We start from the raw sequence: 26947 nt of genomic DNA, 5'->3' as shown, positions 1-26947 counted from the left end.
GACTCTGTCTACAGCACCATTTTCTCTTTAACCCCACCGCGCACAGCCTCGCAAAAGCCAATCCATTAAGGGTCTTCATTAGTTTGAGCACCAGCCAACCAACCAAGCGTCAAAGGTCAAACACAGTCACCTGTCACAACATGGCAGTAAAACTACTAATTGTATGGGAACAAATGAGATAAAAAGATGGTACTATTATCCTATTTGATTTATTTTGTTTCCAAAGAGTCATTTAAGTCTAATTTACTTTGCAAGCTATAGGCTGGCCATGTGTGTATATAGATACCTGGATCAGTGATACATCTATGTGTTCTTTTCACACACACTCACATACATATACACGCACATATACAAACAAATACACGTGACTTGAGAGCTACGCCTAGAGAATTTTCACAATATCATGAGGATGGAAGATTAATTCTCAAATGTCCTTAGAACCTCAGGATAAGCCTTTTCCAAGCTGAGGTATTTAACAGGTATTTAACCTAGTTACACTGCATTGTGTCAACCTCGCAGGTTTCCATCCACCTCTCAGGTAAGTGAAACATCATCCGTTAGCATCCTCTGTAACAATAAAGAGCAAGAGAGCAGGCTTGGTGCCCCAGCTTGAATAGTTTGCTCCCCATTTTTTCCAGGCTGCATATTTTTAAAATGTTTCAGTTTCACTTTTTGTTTTGTGTTCACCAGGAGGAAATGGCCCATGTGCCCTCTAGTGGAGAAAACACATTTTGCAGCTTTAAAAGCCAAATGGAATGCTGGAAGTGGCCATATTTGTAGGCCGAAGGAGGAGGAAACTTAATTCTTTGACAGCTTGATTTTCCAGCAGTGTGTTCAGGTGAGCGCGTCTGTGCACAAATATGTGTTTGTCAAGTGAAAACTGGGATTTCAGAACTTCAAAAGCAAGGGACGTCTCCAGCGCCCTTCTCCTGCAGCTTCAGACAGACATGGCGGCCTCCAGCAGAAGTTTAGTAAAGGTTTGGGCGTGTCGGTTTGGCTGGAAAAGGAATCCCTAGGCATCCCTTCTTCTGGAATATTCAACTAACCGTGCAAACCTGGGACATATGGACATCCTCAACACCTACTGACTAAACACCTTGCAGGATTGGGCCCAACGATTCCAAAGGTTTTAGAAATGATGCGTTCCAATCATTTCCCCCACAGGCAACCATGTTGTGTTTAGACCACTAAAGGTTCTTTGAATGGACTTGAGATGCTTTGAGGCACTTAAAGGTGTGGCATTAAAAATGGCAAAAGGCAGGAAACAAAGACGGTTGGTTTGGTACTTCAAGTCAGCTCTATTTCACAACTTTGGTATAGTCAGATTGGGAGACTGTATGAGCTCCTGCAAGATATAGATGCTAGCTGACAAGATGACCTCAGAGCAGTGAAATAGTTTCCCCTACCAAACTACCAGTTAGATATGAACAGTAGTGATTATTTACAAGTCTAACTGCTTGGAAAGTAGATATACTGAAAAATATCATTTCTGCTTTTCTCTGATGCCTCAGACCATTTCTGCTCATTAAGTTGTTATGCAGACCACTTCAGTTAAGCACCAACAAAACCTTTCTATAAGCTTACTGTGTTTCCTGTGTAAGACCCACCATATGGAAAAAAAACCCCAACCCTCTTTAAAAAGTTTCCAAGGTAAGGTTATCTAGATTGGTATTTAACTCCTGCCTGCAACGCCAGGTGTTGTAGTTACTATAGGCCCAACTGTATAAATGAAGAGAAAAATCATTGTATAAACCCAGGGTAGATAGATTTTCTGCCTGATGCAGGTGAGGTGGTAGCATGTGTTTGATAAATATACTTTATCACATGGGGGGTATGTGTGGGGGGGTACTTCACATGTTATAAGTAAGTATAAGGTATAAAAGAGTTCAGTAGAGGTTTGGACATAGTGTGATGTAAAGTTTCTCTCCCTTAACCAGTAAGGACATTTGTCCAAATCTCCCTTTTCTGTCAACTGAGTTATAATGAAGAGCTAGCTGCTTCCAGTGTCAGGGCATGGCTGCATTTCACTGGTGGGTTATGTAAACTCACGTCCATCTACAGAGATGACTAAGTTGTGTTTGCCTTGATCAAGAACCTTGTCTCACTGACTTCAGTAAGAAGGTGAGCAAAATCTGTCTCATCCTCTCACTCGTGGCAAACCACTATGATACCCATGAAAAGTGCCGACACTATGCACATCCATTCCAAGTAGGCTCATAATCTGAACTATATAAAGCCATTCCCTCTCTTATATCACATACTTAAGGGTGATGTTTTGTTTCATCTTTCCTAGACTGCAAGTTCCTGCGTAAAATAACAGCAATCATTTAAGCCACCCAATATTATTTACATGGACGGCCTAAGGGAGTGGGTGGGTTATGTTGTCTCAGATCATGATGGACACATTCACCTCTTCCTCCTCTCTCTATTCCACTTCATTTTTCCTTTTATTCCTTTCTTTCTCAGTTTGCCACCTATAACTTCTCCCTATGCCTTTCCACTATCACTTCCCTCCTCCCTCCCTGTAGCTTTCTTCATCAGCTTTACTACACTGCTTAAGCCAGAAACTCATTAATATATTACAGAGGATTTATCATCAATCCAAACACTCTCATTAGTCAAGTAACTAAGGGCTCAGGAGAACAAAGATGTTCACTTTCACCCTGGCTCCAAAAAAGCATTTTTAATGTGGTTAAGAGAAAGATACACCACTAAGCTCCTGAGATATCACTCATTCTAGATACCAGCACTGAACTTTAGAGCAGATAGGAAAAAGGGGATAGAGGAATATTTATGACATTTTGTTCATTATTGTTTTGTTTTGTCATCAGTGTTTGTTCATTGCTATATTTGATCAAAATGAAAAAGAAAAAATGTGAAAATATTATTTAAACATTTCCCCTTTTAAAAAATCAACCTTAGGAAACATCAACTCCCTTTTTCACAGAAATTTAAAAATTTTGATAAAAAAGATTTGTCCAACTACACAACAGATAATCCAATAATATGAAAGGAAAAGAAGCACTTTTCCTATCTAAAGTAAATTTTTCTGGCGTCAGTTGATAGCATCTTTCCTCATCACAGACACACGTGCACACATACACACACCACACTAATAGAAAATAATTAAGGTTGTGAAGTCAACAACTCAAAAGTCAGGAACCTCCAGAATTAAGGTTTGCTGTGCAACTTCAATCTTCCCCCCTGCTGCATCTGCATTATGATACAGTCTTTAATTACATGATCTCATACTATTTTTTCCACAGGATCCCAGCCTAATTTAGTGCACAAGCTGGATAGTGCTCACATAATGAGAAGCTTATTCACTATTTTGTTTTCTCCACATTGTTCAATCAGTGTCCGCCAGCCTTCTTTATACCACACCGTTCAAATCATGCACTGAAATACAAAGTTATTAATTTCCTTATGGGCTTTCCAAAGGTGTTGATGATTACAGTATTTGAATGCTTTATAGATATGAATCAGTTCATTTTCAAAACATGTCTATGAAATGATGGGGCATTATTATCCCAATTTTACAGGTACGTAGACACGGAGAAATAAAGGTACTGGTAATTAATTTTGAGTGACTAATTTGAGTCACCTGGGATTGTTGGGCTTTTTGGTTTTTTGGTTTTTGCTTTGTGTTTGTTTCTGGGTTGTTGGGTTTTTTTGGTTTTAAGAATATTTAGGACCATGGGGTATTTCATTTGTTCAAAGCACAGGTCCTACTGAGTTCAGTTACTACTGTAAAACCTCAACACTTCTGCAAATCATAGTCCAAGATGTCAAATTGGGCACCCAGAAATAAGGAACACATAGTTAGTGACCCCTGGGGAAAAGCAATTTGCCTGGAATATCATATGTACTCTAAGTCCACGTAGGGTTAGAATACAGTCTCCAGGACAGAATTCAGCTGCCATAATCACAATACTATTTCTCCTCATCCTGTAATTCCCTGCCTCATTCATTTCCAACTTTTCCAACAAATGAGGCAGGAGCACTATATAAAATAGCCCCCTTCACTACTCAACTGTATTTCAGCCCTAGAATGGGACCGTCCTGTGCACTGAATGAGGTAGTGGAACTTCAGAACAAGTTGTATGTGACCATGTAATTGAGGACTGTATCATAACATGGGGTCCAGCATGGGTTCCACAGACGCTTCTGATTCTGACATTTTCTTAACTTTTGAGCGCTTAACCTTAATAATGTCAGGTACAATATTAACCCTGTTCTGTTAACATACTTAAGCAGTGTAGGCTTGTGGATCTGACAAAAACAGAGGAGCATAGGAATCATACTGACCCCCACTTGGGTCATCATCAGGGTTGGAACCTGTAGATCCATCTCCCAGACCTCTGCCACTTGAGTGATCAGAGTAACCAATAGCGGCATATACAAAATGACATTCGATACTGGTTGTCATCCTATATGTGCATGGGCATGAGGCTTTCAAGTTATTTGCCAATCGCAGAGGAGTTCTGACACTTGAGAAGTATGGGTTCCATTTCAGGTCTGAATGGTGAATGGGTTGTAGTGGGTGCAGACTCTTCTGCACACTCTATCCAAACATGACCCCTTTTGCCCCTTTCCCTCCAACCTGTTTCTGTCTCACTCTTTACTATTCTCTTACCCAGGCCCTAGTCCCATTCTCCTAATCTACCAAGTTCCATTAACAGTTCATTTCTCAAGGTTATTAACCCAGTCCTAGCTTCCTTGCCAAGCCAGTCCTAGTCACTACCTACATTAGAGTAAATGCTACTACACTATGGGAAAGCCTGGAGCAGGTCCTATGTAGACAGCCTTGAAATCTCTCTCAGAACAGATATGGTCTAGAAGTCCCAATTACAGATATATTCCAACACAGTTATCTCATTCATTTTAACCTGATTTCATTACTTTTTGTCTATATCACTTCAAGTATTTCTTCTGAGCTAGGGAGTATTTTTCCAGAGCAAGAATTCTTCAGTTTTCAGTACTGCAAAAAACTGAGAGAAACAGCTTATAAGAGACCACTTCCTCTTCCAGATTTTAACACCACTCTACAGAACACCAGGACTGGGACATTTCCTACAATGATTGTTCACCCTTTGGCCATGCTTTGAGAAACACAGTGCTGTTTTATGAATGCAGCCATTTTAAGGTGTTTCTGTATATGTTTCTGTCTCTTACAACATCCATTGACTTTATAAAATTAGAAACATAGCGTGGTTCTATGGGTTAGAGTGTGCTGTTCAACAGTCTGTTCCTGAGAACGATTCCAGGAAGCGTAGAGGAATTACACAAAGGGCCGTTCAGCACCATGGACAGGGAACACATTCTCTACCCTTGTTAGGCCAGTAGTGAGAATAATGAATATACTGCAAAGTAATGAAATAGCAACGGGCCAAATCTCAGCCCCTTCAGCCACTTTGATACTGTCCTTCTTTATGCATGTTTTCACTCTAGTCAGCTGCATTTGTCTGGATCAGGACACAGAGTTTATCACTCTATGAGCAAGGTTTATCAAAAATGAATCTAAATAGTAGCCATTTACATTATGATGGCTGTAGACTCTCACTATCCAGTGTCATATTTTCCATGATTAGGAGTAGGTTCATAGATCTAACATACCTTGTACAGTGTTGGATACAGGCCAGATGCAAAACCAGAAGGAGCTTGTTTTCCAGATCTTCTTTAAATTCAGCCTAGTATGATGGGTTCCTTGCAGGATTAAGTGATCTAAACAGACTTTATTATTTTGGGATTGAAATGTAGAAAGAAAGCCACTGATTGTGAAAATCATTACCACTGATTCAGGATTTGAATTCCTAAATCCCAGCCTAACTTGATGCTGATACTGGAACCAAATCTATTAAACAAAACTGTTCCATTTATGTCTTATCTATAGTAAAACTTCATATCTTGATGTTGCTGAAAGAAAATAATACTAGCATAATCTCCTGTCCAGTGTAAATGGCCATTGATTGTTACCTAGACTAGTTAGCTGCCCAGCCAATTGCTAACTACCTCACCAACCAGAAAACCAACTTGTTTCTTAGATGATGTGGCAATTGTACTTTATGTTTTCAAAGTCCCCTTAACAAGCATGCATTAATCCATATCCCCATGGAGCTATGAATTGTTATCTTCACTTTACAGTTGGGGAAACCAAGATAGAGAGATTTGCCCAAGGCTACAAAGTAAGTCAGTGGCAGAGCTAGAACTGGAGAGAGAAGGGGGGAGTTCCTGACTACCAGCCCTGTATATATTTCTCAAGCCTCTAAAGTCTGTAAGTAAGTTTATTATCCATCCAATGAAGCAACCATCAACCACAAATCAGCTAAACCATCAGTTAGGCTAATGATTAGCCAATTAATGAATGGCTATCCAAAGCAAGCTTGTTCACTATAATCATTCAGTGTTTCATTTAGCATCCCTTATCCCAGAAAAAAATCTTTTTTTGCCTTCTGTGGGCATTTTATCAGAGAAAGAAATGGAAGATTAGGGCATCACTCAGCCAACTGGCCAATGACTAACTACCCTTGATAACTTATACGGTGCAGACAGAAGTGACAATTTTTACCTGATCTGGCTCCAGAAAGGAGACTACAGCCATGACCAAACAGAAGAGCATGGATGCAGAGTGCTTTAAAAGGGTCTGATCCCATGAAAATCTGAAACCTCATTGTATGAGGGTTCAGACAAACACCCTCAAAAACAGAGCACGTTCTATAACTTGTGTCTGCAGAGCTCCCAGACTGTCACTGTTTTCAGAATTGGAGGGAGGAAAGGGTGTGTAGGGAGTTTAGTCTGGGGTTTTTTTTCAGCCGACACCGGAGGGTGGGGTGGGTGGACTGGAGCCCCCCAAGGTGGGGGGGGCTCCAATCCACCCACCCCACTCTCCAGCACTGGATGGGGAGCCCCAAGAACAAGCTCCTTCTGCTCCCTTTCCCCACTTCCATTCTGAAAACAGCAGCAGGTGGGGAGGGGGGAATGACATTGCTATGGAGGCCAGGCCGCAGGCTGGCAGCAAGTAGCTGGACTCCCCAATTCCCGGACCCAACAGAGAACTTATGTTTGGTCTGGGGGATCATTGCAACTCATAGCACTTCCTGCAAAGCTCTATGAGTTGCAGTGGGGAGCTGCTCTTCTGTCTGCACTCTACGGCTGTATCCGAACGAGTGTGGCCATGTGGTATGTGATGCTGCAGACACATCTGCAGCACCACACACCAACATTCAGGTGTTCTCTGTGATGCAAGGTAGCAGCGTAGGGAGTTTTTTTGACCCTGGGATCTCCTAGGGTCAAAAAACCTGCAGGAAAAAAAGTGGGGTAGAGTGTAAGGGCAAAACTGGAGCTTGCCTTTCCAGAGCCACAGTCTGGCTGGCAGCCAAGCTCTGAGTAGCAGGATTGCCACAGCTGCAGCTCCCCAACACCCTCAGGACTCCAGGCAAGGCTGCTGAGGCCAGCAAAGTTGCTGGGCCCAGCATCCCCTACCCCACCCAGGGTAACCTGCTACATACCAGAAGGCACGGCACGTTGCACAGGCATTCTCCAAGGACAAGCAGCAGCAGCATAAGGTGTGCACAAGGGGAAACAAATATCCACATTTGTATAGACATGGCCTATAGATTCATAGATTCATAGATGTTAGGATCGGAAGGGACCTCAATAGATCATCGAGTCCAACCCCCTGCATAAGCAGGAAAGAGTGCTGGGTCTAGATGACCCCAGCTAGATACTCATCTAACCTCCTCTTGAAGACCCCCAGGGTAGGGGAGAGCACCACCTCCCTTGGGAGCCCGTTCCAGACCTTGGCCACTCGAACTGTGAAGAAGTTCCTCCTAATGTCCAATCTAAATCTGCTGTCTGCTAGCTTGTGGCCATTATTTCTTGTAACCCCTGGGGGTGCCTTGGTGAATAAATCCTCACCAATTCCCTTCTGTGCCCCCGTGATGAACTTATAGGCAGCCACAAGGTCGCCTCTCAGCCTTCTCTTGCGGAGGCTGAAAAGGTCCAGTTTCTCTAGTCTCTCCTCGTAGGGCTTGATCTGCAGGCCCTTAACCATACGAGTGGCCCTTCTCTGGACCCTCTCCAGGTTATCCGCATCCTTCTTGAAGTGTGGCGCCCAGAATTGCACGCAGTACTCCAACTGTGGTCTGACCAGCGCCCGATAGAGAGGAAGTATCACCTCCTTGGACCTATTCGTCATGCATCTGCTGATGCACGATAAAGTCCCATTGGCTTTTTTGATGGCTTCGTCACACTGTCGACTCGTGTTCATCTTGGAGTCCACTAGGACTCCAAGATCCCTTTCCACTTCCGTGCCACCCAGCAGGTCATTCCGTAGGCTGTAGGTGTGCTGGACATTTTTCCTCCCTAGGTGCAGCACTTTGCATTTCTCCTTGTTGAACTGCATTCTGTTGTTTTCTGCCCACTTGTCCAACCTGTCCAGGTCTGCTTGCAGCTGTTCCCTGCCCTCCGGCGTGTCCACATCTCCCCATAGCTTTGTGTCATCTGCAAACTTGGACAGAGTACATTTCACTCCCTTGTCCAAGTCGCTGATGAAGACATTAAAGAGTATCGGTCCAAGGACCGAGCCCTGCGGGACCCCACTGCGCACACCCTTCCAGGTTGAAACCGACCCATCTACCATGACTCTCTGGGAGAGTATATAGATACTATGTGTCTATATAGCTCTCTGTTGGGACTTCCAGACATCACCACAACAAAGGCAGTAGTAATACTCATCAGTTTTACTATTCTACTAGAAACAAAATGTATAGTGCACCACTGGGGAGAAAGTAACACAAACTGGACACAGAAATGAAGCTAACCTACACCTCAGAAAGGCAGCTGTAGTACCAGAATTGAATGAAATGATACCAGTGTCACAGTGTCAACTGTGATGGTCTGAAGTACCCTGGAAACATGGCAACCAACCCACTCGTTCAAAACATTGTATTGCTAAGGATAGTGAAAACTACCTGAAAGCTCCTCCCTCTGTAAATAAGACACATCTTGGCCATTTATGGCCAGCCACATTCTGTACACACACAAACATAGCAGTCATGAAGGGACTGAGTGAGTGGAGCCTAACTATGCAGCTGGACCACATTCATATGTGAACTAGGGCAGGTTCCCTTCACCATGGCAGGAAGAGACTGAGACTGGGTTGTGACTGTATGCTGGTCTACCCAGGAAGCTTGGGGTAAAGACCCAAGAGCCCTCAGCAAGTTACTTTTCACTGGCACATGTTTAACATGCTAAAGTTTTGGGCCCTATAAAATCTGTCACTCCCTAGTGCAAAGGGTTTATTTGATTGATATATTTATTTTATGCCCCCTTCTATTAAATCTGTCTCTCTGGAGTCACCGAAGGATGGAAATCCTGCTGAACCAGCAAGAACATTATAACCAAAAGACCCTAGCTGGAATTTCTTGAAAATAAACTCTAGAAACACCATGTTGAAACCAGTTCTGCAATGCAAGAAAAGACTGTGAATTGCATTTGGAGCAGTGCTAGGATTCTTGGGACCTCACCCTGCAAGCAAACTTTAATCAGAGTGCTGCCTTACTACACAAGGTAAAGCACACTGAAATATATGTACAAGAGGCTCTTAATTACTGGGCAGCAAAGTATTACTATTATAATTACCATCATTTAATTATAATAAGCATAATTGTTAACAATATATTAATAAAAATTCACACTGCAAAATTTGAAGCTAGATTTTGGAAAGCATCATCTAGCCATTCCAAAACGTTACGAAGGCAGAGAACGAGAGTTCTGGTTCAGCCCATTATAAAATAAATAAGAACTAGCTTCTACATCTGTGCCTGCATCCTGGTTCAGATACTCTGCTCCCTCCACCCTAAAAATGAGAACTTGATCAAAGGAACTGATCAGGAAAGGATTTCTTAAAAACAAACAAACAAACATGAAACATGATATTTAGTTGAGAACAGAATGATTTGCTGTTGTTCATTTTTTTTGGAACTAAATATTTCTTCAAAATGTTTGAGGTTTCATCACAAGCTGAAAATGTCTTGGCTTTTGGCAACCAAAATGTAACAGTTTAAAAAATACTTGTTTTTTAGTTTTCAGGTCATTGATGAAATCCCAAAAATGCTTGATGAAAACAGATGTTTTTGGTCAATATTCTCATTTTGTCAAAACCCCCTTTCTATCTAAAGTGTTTGAAAGGAAAAAAAATTTTTTATCTAAATTGTTTCATGGGAAAAGTTTTGATCACATCTGAATGATTAAATCCAAGGATTTATTTTAGGTTTGCATCTTATAATAATCATACTAGGGGACTTTATGGGAGGGCCACTTGGAGAATCTCAACCTGATGCACCTGACAGGGGCCTGATTTTCAAAGGATGGGCACTCAGTTCTTTTTTGACAATCAGGTGTCCAGCCACATCCTTCCAAAGCCACTACTCACTTTTGAAAAGTGGGTGAGAAAAATAATGAAATCATCCCACTTTTTATCGCCCCCCCCAAATCTGCAAGGCTACAGCTCGCACACCCTTGATTTTCAAGGCTAAAGCCTAATAACCAGCCCGTGTCCCTCTTTTCCCTAAGTCGGTTTGTTGGTTGGCTCTGGGTGTGGCCTTCGGTCCAGGTGGGAACTGGACCAGTAAAAAGGAAAAGTGCAGCACATGGCTTCCTGCCACAAAACCTCTGTGAGGAAACTTGAAAAATAACCCTGACTGGCTAATCCTGGCTCTGAGCAAACAATTAGCAGGAAGCAGAGGCAAACAGGAAAGCTGATTTAATTATGTGACACTGATACAGCCAGCGATCTGGAGGGGGGAGCGACTGGGGAGAGGGGAGAGGCAGGGGATGATGGGGTCAAAACAGTTTGTAAAAATCTGTTTCACAAAAGCTGTTGTTCCCCTCGGGGCAGAGAGAGATTATTGTGGCTCAGTGTCTATCAAACATGGGGAGAGAATAGGCCCAGGGGCAATGAGACAGCTTCCGAGTATGAAGGGCCCTTCTTCTTCTCCTCAGCAACCAGGAGCCTGCCAAAGAATTCCTGTAAGCTCTCAGTGGCTTTGTGTGACTTCTCCGGCTGTGGGGAGCACTGCAGCAGGCCCAGCTATTGTCGGCATGGCTCAAAGGGAGCAGAAGGAAAAAGGGGGAGGAGAGAGGAAGGGATGGGGAAGGGAGCTTAAGAGGCTTGTTGTTATCAAAGCTGCAGAGGTTATTGTGCTGGGGGACAATTGTGCTGTTTCTGAGCTCCTTGAATGTGGCTTGTTAATAGAGGAGCTGCAGGGAAACTGGGTGGGACTCGCTCCATGCAAACTTGCAAGACTGCCCCTGCATGCACTTTGCTCACTCACACCCACTAGGCATAAGTACACACAGTGCCCATATGCACACATGGAGGCCACCAGGCATACACACCACCACCTGGCCACATGCGCAGACACACGCAGACATCTGCCAGCAGATACAGACATGAATGCAAACACAGACATGCACATACTTAAACAAATGAACACACAAAGAGACATACATACACTCACAGGCACACACAGACTTATGTACAGACATCTGCCAGTAGATACAGACTTGTGTGTGGAGACACGTAAGCATAGACATATGCATGCACACATACACAGAAAAATATACCAGACAGACATTAGTGAATCCACACATGTGAATGTACCTAGACATGATAGCACACACAAACCTACACCCACAGGCAGATACACAGGTGCACAATGACACGTATGCACACATATACCAACAAGCATATATACAGAGATGCCCACGCAGCTATATACACATCCCTCTCTGCAACAGCAGCAAATGGTCACAAATGATTTTCCTACCTTTGGAAAGTCCCACTTTTCTGACTCACAGGACCACAAGGAGGCTGCAAAGCTAATGAGAACATTGTTTTACCAGTAGTCCTTGAGACTTAAAGTTTCACTGGAACTGCAGGCAGGGAGAATCTAATCATTGTTATTCAATAGAGTTTGCTCTGCAGGGCAAGTGGGATTTTAATGCAGCTTGCTCAAGCTCAATCATTAGCGGAACTGGGACTGGGAACATGGCCCTGATGCCCTGACACCCTGAGGTGGATTTTCCCTTACCTTAATATGGTGTAATAACTAGCACCTGCTGATGTTAAATCCTCTCAAAGCAGAAATCCCCACACGCTCACACCAGAGATAGCACCTTATATGCAGGAGTAGGAACCTGGGGTTGTGCTTTAACTATAAGATGATGACCCCTTCCTTCCCCACTCCAGTTCTTGGGATCAAGTCTGGGCCCATCTCTTATTCAAACTCTGTCCACACAGAAGAATAAGTTTTCCAGCAGAAGCAAAGCTTTATAGTCTACAGGCAGGGGAACTCCCAAGCATCCCAGCTGGGTAGGAATTGTTCTGCCAGTTAGTGCCCAACATGGCATCAAAGCTCAGCCCAGCTCTCCCTTTTTTCAAAAAGCAAAAGGGGCCTGCTTGTCTTCAGCCTCTCTTATTGAGAGTAGCTGTGTCATGCTCTAGAGCTGCTCCCTCACTGGGATCAATGCAGACTCCAAGGTTGGACCTACATACTTCCACAGTCCCACTTTCACACATGCAAACTCCGTCCTGAAGATATAGTCCCCTGCAGGTCGCTTGCTTCACTCCTCTGCCCATATGCGGACATACTTGCGCACACACAAGAGCTACCCATGTGCACCAGGCGTAGACCAAGTCCTGTGCAGGCACCCACACATGCAGAGGGAAGGCCAGTTCAACTGCACATGTAGATCTGCATGCACAACCCTCTCTCCCAAAAGGTTGTGTTGATGCCCAAGTGTTTGCAGTACTGCCCATCCAGAGCCAAAGGGCTGGGGAGAGGCATGGAAGGGGACCCCGTGAGAGAAGGAAGCAGTCTCTGACAACAGTGATAAGAAAAGTAGGGGGGCTGAGGTGGTGGGGGAGGGGACGGGAAGCAAGGCTGGGAGGGCTTCTCATTGTGAGGGAAATTTTATTTTTAACAGATGCTAAGGCAGATGGCGCAGAATTAACAGAAAATGGGAGAGGAAAAAAGAGGAAGAACATTACTGGCTCCAGAGAGAGTGGACATTAAAAAAATAAAGAATAAGGGAATGAAAACAAGTTTAAGTACTCTCTCCAGAGGAGGGGGGAGGGAAAGAGAGAGGCAGAGCAGGGACGAAGCAGCGTGATAATAACCAAAGGCGTGAAATTGCAAAAGTAAAATTTGTGGCACTCGGGAGGGGCTGATGAGGCCCCAGCTTCATTGCAAAACTCACTCAGAAATTACTGATGTGATGTTTTAGCCTTTATCATTAATAATAATCGAGAGTGGGAAGCGGGGTGAGGGGGGAACAGAACAAAGGGGCAGGCGAGGCAGGAAAATAGGGTGCGCGCGGAAGAGAAGCTGAGGGAGAAAGAGGCGGGAAATGCAGACAGAGGGGAAGAAGAGGGAGAGAGAGGGGGGAAGAAAGAGTGGGAAAGGTGGTAAAAGAAGAGAGAAAGTAAAAGGAAAGAGGAGTGGAAGAGATAGGAAAGAGGGAGGCATGGCTGGCAAAAGGGAGGATGAAAAGAAAGAGGGAGGTTAAAAGAGAACAAAGGGGAATGAATGGCACAGGCAGGAGTTAGGGAAGAAAATGCCAAAAAGTGAGAGGAAAAAGCCTGACTGGGGAAATGACAGCAGATGAAATAGCTGGAGAAAACAGACTGCAGGCCAGGGAGTAGCAAAAGGGGAGACAAAAGAGATACGGCCATTCCACTCTCCTCCCAAATTAATTGAGGATACATCAACCCAAGCCACTAAAACAGAGCTATTATGAATGGGTTAGTCACAGGTGGAGTTAAAGGCCTACAGAGGGATATTAGCCAAAATTGAGTGGCTTTTAATTTCTTTCTAACGAGAGACTGTGGCTGGGGAGCCAGACACTGCCTCGGCTCAGCTAGGCCTGAAGGCAGCTAAACACAGGAGCAGGCAGCTTCCCACAGCCACGCTAAACCACACGTGAGCTGACCTGTGTGGTACATGCAGCGAGGTGGAAAGGCAAACGTGAGCTGACCTGTCTGAGGCGTGTGATTAAATGGCAGAGCTGTGTACAAGATCACAGGGACACAGAAATAAGAGCTGGATAGGAATCTCCCAGGCAGTTATGCCCCATCCTCTTACTTTTGCAGAATTGTTCTTAGTACTTTATTGTCCCGTGTTTTGTACTCTGCCTGCATGATGGGCCTACTAGGCATTTATTCCACATGGCATTTGAGCTCACCAATAGGAAGCTTTCCCTGTAACCCATCTCACTTTTTCCCTTCTCAGAATGAATGAAAGCTTGGAGTCAGTGGGCCAGGAGCAACTCCGGCTCTGCTGCTGGCAGCTTCCCCCATTGCTTGAGTTCCCCGTCTATGAATGCAGTAATGTGAATCCTGAACTTTCAAAAATGATGAATCAGGACTTTCTCCCAAAATCATGAGATTACCATAAAAAATCCTGAGACTTTCCTAGGTGCTTTTTATTTGACTTCTTTAGTGCTCACACTTTCAACCTGTTTCCAGAAAAAGGCACAAAGGGTGCCTTTAATCATTTAAAAAAGGGTTAGAAACATTTTTTTTTAATGAAAACTGTGTGTCATTTGATCACGTGACTCAAGACGCACCTTCAATTATTGTAAAAGCTGTCAGTACTGAATAACAATACCTTCCCATAAAGGAATCTTCTGACAAGCCTTTTTCCCCCCAGTTGAAAATGATGATGCTTTGAAAACAAAACTGTTCACAAAAAGAAGTCATCCAAACTTGTCCTGATTCCAGAAATATAAACTCTGAAATTGTCAAAACACCCAATTTTGACATTTAGAAAATTGTTTAATTTAAAATGCCTTTTCTTTTTCTTAATGTTGGCTAATTCTTTCTAAGAAGATTTTAAAAGGTTGAAATTGAGACAAAATATTTTGCTTGCCCTGGTTCAAAACTGAGAGGAAGGAGGGAGAGTTACTGGGTTTTGGAGATTTTGATTTTTGTCCTGTTTCAGAATGAAGAAAATTTGAAATCTCAAAAACTCTTGTGGGATGGGAAAATAATTCCCCACCCAGCTGTACTTTCCACCTATATGAGACATTTTAAGATCTGCAGATGGTATGTGCTAAGTATTCTTAATTTATGTACTAATTTCATCCCATTACCCATATGATCCAGCCTAAATAATTCCCTATCTACTTGGTCTTTGTGCTGTTCATATACTTGCCCATCTTGCCCTTAGCCAAGCTATATCTAGACTTGCTTGTATGGTCCATTAGGGTTTGTTCAAGTCATTGGGTGTTGACATGCTTTCAGGTAAAAGACATGAAAAATAATCTCAGTCATTGAGCTCTGATACAACTGACACATGTGCAGAACATGAAGGACAACAGCAAAATCACCTAAAAATAAAGTAAGGAAAGGTAAGATCCCCCTTGAAAACATCATGAAAGCAGTGATACATGTGATGATGCAAGTACTATACAGCTAATTTGCATTCTGTATCTGTATGCATATACAATATGAAAGCTGCACAGATACTGGCCTTAAGACTATAACATCATGCAAAACATGTCTAGTGATCCACTGAGCATCAATCACATACACAAGTCACATGATAGCTAATCAGGATCTTTTAAATGAAAAGAAATGCAAATATGAACTGATACATACATCCATGTCGCAGAAAGTACTGTTACCTGTATGCTACATTCATATGAAGAAGCCAATAGGATCACAAAGAGAAACCATTAAGGTTGAAGGATTATATCATTTATTAGTTATTGCAGTCTCTTCCCAGATTTGTTCCTGTAATTTTGTCTGCAACTACATCACTAAAATGGAGACAATCAGACCGATCTCCCAAGTTTGTGAAGTTTCATTAACTTCTTGTCGAGCATGATGGGTTTATCCATAGAAAAATGTTAGAAAAATACTTCTTATTATAATAAAATGAACAACAACAAGAGTGACTCCTACTAGGAGAGGTTTGGACTGCAGAAGTAAGGGGGTGGCCTTCACCACAGCCAGTTCACCTCATCTTTACCCCTCATGCTTTACAGTGCCTCCTGCTGGTAATGCCAAACCTGTGCTGACATGCCCCCTGACAAGGACCTGGATTTGGAGTTTTGACTTGAGAGATTTAGTGTTGAAGACATGGATACAACATATGGGTAATGATGAGACAGAGACAGTGTCTAACTGAAATCTTTGCTTGAAAGACCCTGAGGCACATATCCCTCCTCGGCCACTTGTGGGGATAGGTGGTAAATTGCATCTTGAAAAATCCCTGGGGTAGATCTACCTTTAGAAATGCCCTGGGATGATTTCTCCTGCTGGGCTCAGTAGCACTGGTCTAACCCTAGAGTCAGGTTTCCAGCTCACGTCCCTGGTAGGGTTGTGGGGGTGGCATGTATTTCCTGTTGATGGCATGTCCCCCCTTCCAGTGTAGAGCTGTTATAATTCTCTGTGGCTGTGATGTCTGATTTCAATAGCCCCACGTTCCCCTGGGCTGCCAGCTGAGGCTGTTCCCTGGAGAGCTACGCCCCTCTCAGAGTCCATTAATGCTCAATTACTGAGGGCTGATTGGCCTTGTTGTCTGGCAAGGGAGGTAGCAGGCTCCCTCCCTCCCGGGGTCGGGGCTGGTTTACCAGGGCCCAGGCTGCTCACATTAGTATATCAATTTAATAAGATGAAATTAAGTACAAGGGGTTATGGCAGGAAAGGCAGCAGGAGGAAGAGTTGTCAACCAAGGGCTGGGAAAGCTACTGGTGTCAGACTGAGTGCTGAGTAGATTGCAGCCTCCTCTGGGATGGCAGGAATGGGCCAGATCCCAGCTGGTGTAAATTGCCATCACTCCATTGGTATCACTGGGATGACACCAGTTTGCACCAGCTGGGGACCTGAACTGTTAACATCAGTGGGGCATTGCTGATTGTCACCAGCTGGGATCAGGCACTTTGGCTCCATGGAGCTGTACGGATATGTATCTCATATAAGGACCATGGCCCTAAATGTTCCTCCTGCTCTCTCCATTCCCTTCACAAACACATTTCCCCTGCTGTGGCAGCACCCAGCTCCGTTGCCTCCCTACAACACAGCCTGGCTTTCCCCTAACATTAGCTGGGGGTGTAACAAGTCCTTTGTGGCCACTGATCAATGGAGCTTTTCCCACACAGCTTCTGCCTCTTCAGAAACCCATCCCTGGTGCTTCCCTCCTTCCCACACCAACGGACTGTCAGCAACAACACCACAAAGTTTTCTAGGAATAATATCCTCCCACCTACCCCACCACTCCCCCCCTTCTCTGTGTCTTCTGGGGTCGGAGTCCATAGATGGAATTATACAAATAGATCAGTCATACAGAGAGCAGACGTGTTTCATTTGTTACTCAGATTCCTTATGGGCAAGAAAAATAAAAGAGGCTGAAAAAATATAAAAGCATTTATTTCCTCCTCACCCCTGAAGGACTTGCATTTTCTGAAGCCTCTTGTATCAAGGAGTGAGGGAGAGAGAGAGACTGGCTGTTCTGTTATAGGGCTAGGTTTGGTTTTGCATTTCTATAGCACTGTCCACCTAGACAGCAGGCCTGGCAAGCAGGAAAGAGTTCAATCTCACGTGCCTTAAGAAAGTATTATTATAGCCATGCTACACATGGAGAAGCTGAGGCAGGGAATGGTCGGTAACTTATTTAAAATACCTCTTAGTGACTTGCACAAGATCCAAGGTCCTGGTTCCTTCTACTCCTCTTTAAGCACTAGACTGCATAGCCAATCTTCCCCAAATAGACAGTAGCACCTGTTCCCACGTCCTTCAGTTTAGGGACAAGGAAAGAATTGTGTTCTGCAAAATCATCCCCTCAGGCCCTCTGCCCCTAGAGTTAGCCTGTGGGGGTTAGCTTGGACTACATGCACATTAACCAGCCCATAACCTGCTTCCCACTGGGATGTGTGGGGTGTGGCCAGTGAGTTCCCAGCCCTTCTGGACCCACAGCTGCATAGGTGTTAGCTGTTTCTCTAAATCTTCACGGAGAAGGCCTAGTGTGATCTTTACTCTGCCATGAAAATACAGTCAGCCTCAACACTGGGACAGGGCTACTGGGGAAGGATCTCAAATCCAGGCCCTTTCCTCAGTTACCAACATCAAGGGAATACAGGCAGTCCCCTGAGCCCAGCTCAGTGAGTCATCTGTTTCACAGGCCAGAGAGGAATATTATGCCTGCTGCCTGGGGTGTGCCACTGCCCAGCCAGTGCTGTGCTGGGCGATCCAACCTTTGGCTGTTTGCAGTATCCCTCTGGGCATTGCTCAAAATAATCTGCTGCCCTCTTGCAACACCTTCAGCTTGAGGATCTCAGAGCATGCCCCAGCTATATTAATGATTTAAAGCAAACACATTGTCCAGCATTTGTCTATACACACACAGATGGAGAAAGAGGCATTAGCCCCATAGTCTGGATGGGGACACCAAGGCCCAGTGGGAAAAACAGGTAGCCCCTGACATTGTTATCTAAACTGCCATGTTCCATACAAAGGAGATGGCCAGGGCATAGGATCTCATGAATCACAGCTCTGGCATCCATGCTATGCTTACTACTACAGTAGCACCTAGAAACCGCATTGAGCTAATCACTGGACATGCACATAGTTAGAACCTTACCCTGCACCAAAGAATTTCCCCCCTAAAAAGACAAGGCAAACCAAGGTTTGAGGGGGTGGGAAACTAAGAGGTGAAATTACTTGATCAGGGTCACACAGCTGGCAGGTATTGATACAACCCAATGCAAAGCACAAGGCAGAAGGGTCATGTGGCTATGGCAGTCCTTCTCCCACATGTCATGCTTCAGTACAGGCTGGACACCAGGGAGGATTGGCTGTGTCTCTGTCAGGGACTGTGCTTGGGGAGGGCATCTTTAATCTCTGTCAATAGATTATCCAAAGGGAATGCACTGGATCAGCCCATTCTTGGACTGCCCAGCCCAGCCCATTTCCAGCAATACCTGTCTTTGAGCCCAGAATTGCGCTCTCGCAGCCTCTTTAAGCTTTGAATCATTTGACATGTCTCTTAAAGCTCCAGCCATTGGAGTCATGGGATTAGGGTTGATTCTCTTTCTTGTATATGTGATAAAAAGAGTACATTTTTAGCTTTCATGGTGGTAGAGGAAAACCTGCAAACATTATCCACACAGACTCAAACAAAACCCAACCTGAGCACAATAAAAGTAAAAAAAGAATGTAACATTTATTATATTTAAGCCAATATCATAATTTTTAGCAAGCCATACTCAGGAGGTTTGGATGCCTGGAACTAGTAATGCTGGAAAAGCTACTAAACAATTATTCAACCTGCATGCAAGATCATCACAAACCCTAGTATCTCAGGGGTCTAAGGCAGCTTGGGCACCTCTTCCCTTTAATTGTTAGAGACCCCTAGCCTAAAAGATGAAAATGGGCCCCTGATGTCCTTTCCCCAGTCCTAGCTCAGATTCAGCAGCAGGAGTAGCTGCATTAGCCAGGAGAAAATGTGCTAGGGAGATAAGATTAAGGGAAAGCTGAACCTTAGTTTAAGAGGAGTCTTGGCTTTGTGCCTTCCCTGGTTTAAAATCTCCAGCCACAGAGGTTAATGTGTTCTTGATGGAGAAGGAGAAAGAATGGGAGGGAGTGGTAGAATCCATGTCACATTGGTTTGAGAGGGCTTAAAAACTGTACCAGCCAGCAGAGCTGCCAATGTTTGTGTGGCTCCATGTTTAGTTTTTTATGCAAATTATCACATGGTTCAATTTGCATATTTACAACTAATTTGAATGTGGTTGTAAACTCTGGCTTTGAAAAAAATTGTGTGGATTTAGTGCAGCCCTGATGAATGAAGCCCTAGGTTTAAATGAAGGGCAGGCTTTTCACATGATCCATCCTATGAGCATACCTCAGCCTTGATTTGGGGAGGAAGTCCATTTAAGGTCTCTGGTGAACATTCAGTCTGCACCCTCCTGCTCAGTCTCTCTGGTGAGTTTGTTAATTTGGGCAAAGCACAGGAATGATTTTGCTTTAAGACCCAGGTCACAGAGCCTGCTGAGAGTCATATCTACTGGGGATCCAGTCTGGGAAATAGTCATGCTTCTGCACCCAGACTCAGCCTTCAGAAAGGGTCAGTCAGAGTTCTGGCAATGGGACTCAAGATGTCAGCTGCTCACCACTTAAGTAGAATGATGGCACAGGACAATAGTCCAACTCTTGGGTCCACAAAGGATACAAGGTAGACTTACTTTGTGATGTCACTATCAAAGCAGAGGTCCTTACTGAAGAGACCAGACATCCACCCTACACCCTTACCCCAATTCCCTTGTCCTAATTTCAGACCATCAAGCCTGTGCTATTACTACTACTAAAGTAGCAGCTAGAGAGGCCCACTGTGCTAGGCCTTGGACATTTACCTTCTAGAGTTAGTCCATGTCCCAAAGTGCTCACAGACTAAAATGACAAGGTCATCAAACGTTGGGAAGCAAAACAAAGAAGTAAAATGACTCGATCAGGTTCACACAGCAGATCAGAGGCAGAACCTGATGGCAGGCTGGCCTTCTAGTTCCAGCCTATCAACTCCTAGGCTGTTGCCCTAGCCAATAAACCATGCTGACTCTCTAGAGCTGAGATGGGCAGGATTTGGGGCCATGAAACACCTAACCCAAGTTCACCTGGCACGTGCATCCACTACAGTTAAGTAGAGCATAAAATTAATGCTCTGTTGCAGTTGGAGGGTGATTACTGCATGCAGTCCCAATAGATGGACCCCTAGTTGAGTCTAAGATATCAGCCACTTCCTAGAATGCAAGTGAAAAAAATTCCCCCCACCCCTGACCTAGATGCTTACCCCAAATTTTGCAACCTCCATGCACCCACAGGGCTACCACTGCCTTAGTTGGGAGGATGGGGTAAGAGGGGACAGAGGGATAGCTTTCTAGAGAAGGGGAGAATTAAAAAAAAAAAAAGATGAAAGAGAGGCAGTAAGCAGAGGCAGAGAAAGAAAAAAGAGTGGGAGGGGAGAAAGTGAGAAAAAGAGAGAGAGTGAGAAAAATGACAGGAGCTGAATTTTCGGCGCCCTCACTTTAAATCAAGATAAAAGACTGAAATGGAAAATAACAGTCCAGAGAAACCCCTGGACGGCTTTGGGCGCTAATGGAAACACATGGCTGAAGGCTGTAGTGTTGTCAGCTTCCCCGTGCTCTGACATTCCTTTCTGATAATCCGGCCTGCCATAAAATTAGAATAGCAAATACCTCCTGACAAAGATGCATGTTTCCCTCTATTGTGCCATCATAAAAAAAACTCCGCTGGTGACTCGAGGAGCCGCAAACTTCAATTTAAATTTACAGTGCGGCGGAAGGAAAGTGATATGCACTCAAAAATTTTAATAACCTATTAAGTTACGACTTCAATTTCATTTTATGAATATTTTCCTTGGGGAGCACTGCTATCACAGAGAAAGATAGAAATTTAAAAAAGATAAATAGTGCCATTAATCTCCAACATTTCTCTTCCATTATCCTTGAAAATTAGGAGTTATTTTTGTTCAGATCTTCATGTAATTAGCTCCCTACACTTGATTCACTAGCCAGAAAATGACCATGTTCAGAAAATTAAAAATTTGTCATTAAGTGGAATTTAACATAATATCATTTATCTTTATCTATTCCCCAGCTGACAGCAGGAGCCTTGGAAGTGATACAGGCTTCTGTGTCAGAGTGTAGAGGCAACTGCTCGACATGAGAGGGAGAGAGCAGGGGTGGGGGGGAAGGAGAGAGGGATGTGGGAGGGTAGAGGGAGGCTGGGAGAAGGAAGAGGGAGAGAGGGAGTCTGTGAGGCAAAAGGAAGTAAGAGAGTGAGTCAGAGGCAAAAGGGGAGAAAGTGAGGAGAGGGGCAAGGGGAGAAGGTAGAGCATGATGGGAGGGGTAAGAGTTAGACTGACTGGGGGTTAGCTCAGGACGACAGTGGAGGTGGAAAGAGGGTGGGAGTGTCTTGGGGTATGGGTGGCCATGGGCAGTGGTGATTCAGGAAAAATATGGAAGAAGAAGAGAAGTCATAAAGGCTAGCAGCGGAGGGCTGGCTGGTGGGAAGATGCCACACATTCCTGACCCCATGACAGAACCAGGCAGATGGGCAACCAGGCAACTAGCCTGCCTGGGGGACATCCCCACAAGGGAGGGCAGGGTAACAGCCTAACCCACTGAAATCACTGGAGTTTTGTTGTTGGCTTTGTTGGTGCTGATTTTCACTGTGGCTGACTAAAAAGCCTTTTCTCCAGTCAATTAGGGCTATTCTCTAATCCCCCTTTTCTCACTTATGCCAAGGACCATACCAGGACCACCCCCAGGGACACAGAAGAAAACTCAATGGATTCTCTCGTCAAGGATGTAATAAGGCCATGGTTGCCTATTAAAAGATCTAAAGCCATCATTCACTGCAAGGCCTCAAGATTGAGAAGTACTTTGTACTTCTATAAGGCTTCCTCTTCCTGGTGCTTTAAGGTGCTCTACAAATATCATTATTTAAACCCTACAGCACCCCTATGAGAGCGGAGTCATCTGCTTTAATTTACAGTGGGGAAACTGTGGCACAGAGTGGGGAAATGACTTACCCGAGATCACACTAGGAAGCAGTGGCAGAGCTGGGAACAGATGCCAGCCCAGATTTAAAGACTTCAGCTCTAACCATTATCCTCTACTTCCTCATTAAAAAACTGGTCATAATTTTCTGTGACTGCCAGCTACATTGAGAGGCTCTGTTTGTCTGTCTTTCACCTGAGCCAAAACACTAGATCCAAATCTCCTGGAATTTTTGGATATATCTTCTCCTCCCACAAAGTTTGCCTTCTGGTCCCCTAACTTAATCTCTATGTTTCTGTCCATCTCTCAATAGTTATCTCTAATAAAATATCCTTTGAGGAAGATGAAAGACACAGAATGGGTAAGGAGAAGAATGCCATAAAGCAAACACCATGGGCAGGAGCTATTTTAAATAACTGGTTAGCTAAAAAAGCCAAGGACATTAGCTACTCAGCAGTTCCATCACAAGAGCTTTGTGCTATTTTAAGCAAATCTCTTTGCCTTTTCAACCTGGGTTAAAGTTTTTGGATTTTTCTCTGTTTCCAAATCTGGTTTTGGAACCATCTTAAGTTGAATATACACCTTCCTTCTAAATCACTATTTGCAACCTCCCATATATTTTATTCTTAAAAGTAGGAATGGGCTACTTTATAAGTATAATTAATTTGGGGGGAGCAGTAATAAAAATATATACTGATTCATCACAAACAAGGAATTCCTGTTATATTCAATGACCTTGCACTGCTGTGTCTTATTCCATAAAGGAGTATAATATAATAATATATTTTCTTTTTATAAATATCTACTGGAAAGTACATTTTATATTATATATTTGTAAGGTGCAAGGTCATAGATTATAACATTCTATTATAGATATTATACAAAGTGCAATATAGCTCGGACATTTACAGCAGCCTAAGGGAGTTAGGTACAAATGTTCTCAGGCAATTTTGATCTCCCAAAGGCTCATTTGAAAATCCAAATCTATACATGTAAAGTACAAACATGCACATATTGTTACACTTACACACACACACACACACACACACACACACGTATATCTTTCCATCTGGAAAGAGAGAGAGAGAGACCGAGATAAGGTAGGTGAATATTGTATTCATCCTGGAGATGGTGAATCTGAGGTACTGGGAATTGTCTCAGGTCGAGCAACAAGCCACTGAAAGATGGAAGAACAGAACCCAGGAGTCCTGACCCTCTTTGGAAGAGCTGACCTTTCTAAAACAGAGGTTTGGAATGATTCTGCCCCAAAGGATATCCTTTGAGGTATGGCACACAGTGTCAGTTGATTCTGTCATTGTATTTATGCAATACAGGCCAAGTGTAAGCTTGGTATAAACACATGTGAGTCCACTGACTTAAATGGATGCTTTACATGAGGCTGAATTGAGCCTTGGGTTACATCTTCATATAAGTTGGAGTATCTCCAGCATCACCCTTGGGACTGAGCCACTATACACCACCTGGCAGTCTAGCCCAGGTGGTATGTCCCTATGGTTCTGAAATGTCATGGGCCTTGCACGCATTTTCCCCTCGCATCTGTCTTCCCCAGTAGGATTTCCACAGTCTTTTCCTCACCCACAGTTTCAGCTTGGCCTGCATCCTTGCCGTCAGGAGTGAGGAGTGTACAGGAAGCTAAGAAGAAGGAATTCCCTCCTGACCACTGATAGGGAAAGCCATGACAAGGGAATCTGTTAGTCCTCAGAGGGACCAAGTACTGAAAATAAAAGTTCAGTGCTTGGGCATGCTAGATAAACACTGAAAAGCCACTATGCTGAGCCTCCCCTGGTAGATCACAAGGAAGTAACTTGCAGGAGCTCCCAGAGCACTCCTTTCCCCTGTGAAGTCAACAGGCTCAGTGGCTCATGTCCTTCTGCCCAGCATCATGGTGGCCCACCAGGAGGAAGCCCCATACCTGTACACAGCCATCCTGGGGGCAGGAAAGCACAGTCCTCTCCTCCCTTCCCTCTGTTTTTTCTCTCCCGTTGCCACTCTCCTCCAAAATATTGCCCCCCTCAGTCCCAGCAAGGACCTCTCACTGGTGGCTGCCCCAGTTCTTCCACCCACACACAGTGCTACTCCCCCGCTCCCTCTCTCCATTTCCCCTATCCTCTATCTCTCCCTCTTCCCCACTCTCTCCTGTTTGACCTCCTGCTTCCTTTACACCCTCATGTTCTTCTTTTTCCTCCCAAGTCCATCCCTGACTCTCTTCATTCTGCCCTTCTTCATTCTGTTTTCCCACCCCCTCATCTATTCTCTCCCCCATTTCCCACTTCTGTAGCTCCTTTCCTCTACCCTACCTCAGCTCCTTTTATACTCCACTAGCGTGTTCCCCTCCACTGTCCCTCCCCCTACCGGCCCACCCCTTTCTGCCTCTCCCATCCCTCCCTCCTGTTCCCATCTCCCCCTCCTTGCCAGAGCCTCTGCGCTACAGCCTTAAAGCAGGATAAATGGATATGGATATCGTACAATAAAACCTTCAGAATGGAGAGTTTTGTGCAAGTGAACGGCAGCCAAGCCTGAGAGACTGAAAATTGGATAAAGGGATTAAAACAGTAGCACATTAACAGGAGATTTAGAGTGTAATAAACTCATTTCATAATAATATGTGCGTTGGGGCTGGTAATAAATCATCGCGGGATCCCTGCCTTTCTCGGTGCTGGAACGAGGCAGTGACCCGAATGCGGGGTAGGATTTCAGCGAGATGTGGATTAATTTCACAGGGTTCTTGGCCAGGAATAGAGTGGCTGTGCCATTGCTGTACAGCTGCTGCTGCTGCTGCTGCTTCTGGCTTTTGCAAAACACAAAGGCAAACAAATGAAACCAAATAGAAGGATCTGAAGCAACTGTCATGCATGGGCATGTATAAGGAAGGTGGTGATTGCATGGTATTCATCCTCACCCCTCTCACCACTGTCCCCCGCAGGGCCAACACCAGCTGTACTGGGATGAGGATGATGATCTTCATCATATTTCCAGGAATTGTCATTCCCCAAGTTGACCCCAGCTTACCCAGAATGGCCAAGGAAAAGAGGAGAGAGAAACAGGACAGCAGCTGATTGGACAAAAATCTTAAGTCATGTACCAGATCTACAAGATGATGCCCAAGCAGTAACCTTACTTAATACGAGAATGGAAAAGACAAATGAACTTAGCAACCAAAATGGAGCAGATTTATTGACCTACTGAATATATATTCCAGGAACATAAGAACATTTCAAGAGGTGGCCTGGAGAGATGGAAACCTATGGAAACATATGAAATTGTCTTATGTGGATAACTCATGAGAAAATGCAAAAGAGTTGAAGCCTCAAATCCAGGAAGCAAGTAAAGATGTAGCATTGGAACATCTCCAAGAGAAAGGAAACATCTGGATCAAAGCCAGAATAAGACTAGATGAGGTAAACAACACGGAGCAGGAGATAAAGGAGTAGGAAGAAAGAGGATGAAGAGGGAGCATCTTGAAAGAAGAAGACACAAAGGGTTTGGGTCAGCCATTAGGGAATGGGAAAAGGTAGAGACACAGAAGCCTGAAAATCAGAACCTGGAACATCTGAAGAAGATGAAAGCAAAAACATAAGACTAGAAGATATAGAGGGACACTGTTGCCTAGGAAGTGGGGCACTGGTTTCGGCACTAGGAAGCTCGGGGTTCTTTCCTGACTCCAGCACAGGCCTCTTGTGAGAGTCTGGCAAATCACTTAAACCCCCTATGCCTCTGTTTCTCCAATGTTTGTATAGTCTATTTAGATTGCAAGCTGTTGGGGACAGCCTCTTGCTCTTAGCCTAAGACAATGGGCCCCTGTTTTTGCCTGATACTATCATATTATAGAAAATGAAGACTGGAGACAAGACAAAAAAACAACAAGAAGAAAACAGGCAGCTCGGTAGAATGAGAAGACATGGCTGGCCAGCCCTGAAGGAAGAGAATCTGAAGAGGAGTAAGGACTTGATTCATCATGAAGAAAAAGAGACTAAGCTAAGGCCAATGATGAAAAAGCAAGACAGGGCATTGTGAAGAAAGCAAAGCTGAAGAGAGCGAGGACATGGCGAAAGACTAGCAGAAAGAAATAAGCCAGGAGGATAAAAACAAGGAGCAGAGCTGGGTCAGCCGGGAGGAACAGACAGAGGGCAAAGACACATGGGTTCTTCTTCAGCACAAATCCCTGATAATTAGCCCCAAAGCCATTATTAATCACTACTGGAGTCACAACTACCTCTGGACTTTTCTGATAATATTAGCTCCCAGCCTCTGCAGCCCAAATCCAAGGGAAGGAAAAACACTCAGCTCACGGCTCAGCCATCTGCCTGTTTGAACAGGTTGAGGATGTTCAAACCAAACAAAG

At 44.2% G+C, this 26947-nt stretch overlaps 1 long non-coding RNA gene across 1 annotated transcript in view; it reads left to right on the top strand.

The window, feature by feature from the left end:
* The window catches only part of LOC132251133 (uncharacterized), a 48368-nt gene extending 41638 nt beyond the window's left edge, over positions 1–6730 (top strand). Inside the window, exon 4 of the long non-coding RNA XR_009462975.1 lies at positions 691–6730. This is a non-coding gene — a long non-coding RNA (uncharacterized LOC132251133). The remainder of the gene's footprint in view (positions 1–690) is intronic.
* The last annotated feature ends 20217 nt before the right edge of the window (positions 6731–26947 follow it).

Source organism: Alligator mississippiensis, chromosome 6, assembly GCF_030867095.1.
Source record: "Alligator mississippiensis isolate rAllMis1 chromosome 6, rAllMis1, whole genome shotgun sequence".
Taxonomy (NCBI): Eukaryota; Metazoa; Chordata; order Crocodylia; family Alligatoridae; genus Alligator; species Alligator mississippiensis.
This window is presented reverse-complemented; position numbering and strand designations above follow the sequence as displayed.